This window comes from Anneissia japonica, unplaced genomic scaffold (assembly GCF_011630105.1).
Source record: "Anneissia japonica isolate Jap-2015-1 unplaced genomic scaffold, ASM1163010v1 scaffold287809_len330493_cov202, whole genome shotgun sequence".
Lineage (NCBI taxonomy): Eukaryota > Metazoa > Echinodermata > Crinoidea > Comatulida > Comatulidae > Anneissia > Anneissia japonica.
Genome location: NW_022725566.1, coordinates 58311 through 61578, shown reverse-complemented (window position 1 = coordinate 61578; position 3268 = coordinate 58311).

Genomic DNA, 3268 nt, shown 5'->3' with positions numbered 1-3268 from the left:
GGTCCCTAGACCGCTCTTACTTTTCAGATTACTGGTAAATTATTGTAAAAAGTTAAGTGACCTGTAAATCTTCATCCTGTCATGTTTTTTTTTTTAATTCCACGACTCGTTATCCTGTACCTGTGGTTAAGCAACCCATATTTTGCACTCAAGACAAATTATTAGGTGCTACAGAAATTTTGTATTTGGTACTGATATTTGAAGACTTGATTACTGAAATTCAGTTTTACTAACTTGAGAAGTCTGTAATGAATGAATATTATGGATTTTGGAACTGCTCCTGGCCATGTCTTCCCATAAACAGTATGTGACATTAACTGTGGTGTCCCCTTTTTGCCATGTTTTTAATAACCTGCAATTTCCCATGGGAATGAATACCAAAACAATAGGAAACATTGTTATTTAGCCACGTCTATTTTATATATTGGTTATATATTAATACATAAATAAAGCATGCTGATACCTATCAAGTTACATTGTACTTTGTATTTTTGATATGGAAAATTTTGACTGAAATTAGCATAGTACAAATAGGAGATTTAATTCTACAGTATTCTATTTTTAAACTTATGAATATGCATTATTTATCCGCTTTTTTTTTAAAGGAAAGTTTCTTACATTATTATAGAGGGCTCCAGCCTGTCAAACTTGCTGTACACAATTGGTCTGGTACTGTACTCTAATGATTGTGAAGAAGCGCAAGCCAACTCTTCCCCATTTTAAGAAAAACTTTTGTAGGTAAAACTGCAATACACTGAGAAAATACTAAACAATACAATGAAACACAGTTAAAAAAACCAACAGCAACGACAGGGTAAAAACAGTGATTTAAGAATATTGACTAGAAAAGGCATTCTTGATCTACGGGTTAGGAGCAGTAAGTAGTAGTAGTAAGCCTACATCCTTAAAATACCTGTGCTTTGAGTCAGCACAACAAACATGTTTCTTATACCAAAGACGTACCACGGTTCACTGTTCTATTCAAGTGTGACGAGCAATCCGTTTATGTTCATACGAACTTATTTTGTGTTATCCCAAATGGCACCCAAATTTGAGCAATTAAATGCGCATGGTTTGCCTATTAATGAACAGCGTCTGTAGATAATGTGTGAATTCTCTTGTTTGTTCTGTGTATAAAATCATTGCACGCGTTATGATCGATGTAACTGTCTCCTTACGAAGTCGGTCAGCCATATATATTTTGGAAAAGTGACTGACATTTCGACAGATAGATATTATTGTGTTATATTTACTTATGTCTGTGAGCACGGCATTCTACACGATGTGAGTGTCGATCATGTCGGCCCGAGATATTACGAAATAATTATTCTAAACAAAATGATATTTCTAATCACAAGTTGAATTGTTTACATTTTGTAGATAATCATTAGGCCTACAGAGATAATTACTGTGGAGTTATTTGCTGTAGGCCTATCTAATATGCTAATGGAACAGTTACAACCCCTTGAGTCGGAATCCGGACCTACGGGACATAGGGAAAAATGTATTTACGATAGTTTCCAATGTAATTTCATTTAATATTGTAGGTATGCGATTGTTCCAATAGGTGAGATTCCTCAACTATAAGAAAAGTGATAATTATAAAACCCGATATTTCTATCACCTAAACATGATCAAAACACTAATCATAATTACAGCAATCATCCATGTTGTAGGCCTAATTATGTTCGCAACAGTCTTTTTGTTAATGAAATGGGACGAGAGAAAATTATATATTGAGGTAACTATGACAGCTTTGATGGACAACTTGAGTTTACCCTTAAAGGTTGCATTGGGTGACGTCACATAACTGATATTGAACTTTAAATTAAATGCAATAGGGAGGAGGTCACAATTTCCACGCTACTGGCATACTTCCCTAAGGTGGTTCTGTCTCGGCCAAATTCCTAACTTATGTCTATCATATTTTATAGTCACTGCGCACGCGCAATTCGAGCGCCGATCGCGGATTTCGCCACTGGTGTGAGAGTGATCCGAACGGAACTCGACGGGGCTGAACTTTTCCCGTATCCATTAACGCCACGAATCAGTATACACACAAACCTCGGTAATTAGTAACAGGAATGATTGACGATCGATGGAAATGTATGGTTTGCCGTGTTTCACTGTCTCCTAATAATATGGTGTAATAAGAACTGTCTCCTAGTTCAGGTTTTCTGCATCTTTTTTAGTGGTTTCTTTTTCTGGATTTTAAAACCTGGGTAAGTTTTAAAATTATGATTTACTTTTGGTTCATTCTTACGACAAGCTTGTATCATTGCACTACTGCGAATAACTAAACACAGATCGGAAATGCCTGGACTGCACATTTTGAACAAATTGTTCTACCCAGGAATGATTGACGATCGATGATATTGGATAAAGTACCGGTATAGGATAGTATAATCATGGAGGTATAAAAATAGAAATACAGTATAGTTGGTCGTTTTTCACTGTCTTGTAGTCCAGGTTTTCAACATCTTTCGTGTTTTTTTTCCCTCTGGAATTTTAACCTAGAAGTTTTTAAATTGTGATTTATTTTTGGTTTATTCCTACGACAACCTTGGCAAATACCGTATTACATTGCGAATAACTAAACAGATCGGAAATGCTCGGTGCACATTTTGAACAATTTTGGCTTCTACCCAGGATAAACAGTAGGCGGTACCGGTATTTTAGTGAAGCAAATTTAGTATTACTATTAGTTCCTACTCAAACGTGAAGTTTGGTGTTGCTTGAGTTTTGCTCACAGAATATTGTCCTGAAGTTTATACACCTCGTTAGAAAGACGATTAGGCCTATAACGGGATTGTTTTTTTAAATTTTTTTTTTATTACAAAACCAAATTATTGTATCTGTATGTTATATAGAAATCAATTTTACCTGTCTCGGCGAATATACAGAATCATAAAATAATAAAATAATATCCATAATTGTGAAAAGGATTAAATGTTCCCTCAATCAGGATTCAAACCAGGGAACTTCCGCTGTCTATGCACCTTACCCAACTGGTCTACAGGGGCTTCGTTGAGAATTTGGATCTAGCTGGAAGCAATTCACTCTATTGTGGAACAGCACTAGTTTTCGACATTGAAGCATATAAATTTGAATCTCCGAAAAGATAGATTTGAAATATATATTGTTCCGGTACGATAAAGATATTAACTCCAATCGTTTCGTAGTAATGTTTAATTATAAGTGCAATAGGTTGAAGAAGAGGAATTTGCGAGTGTAGATTTAAGCCCTAGTAGTGGAGCTTCTACTTTCT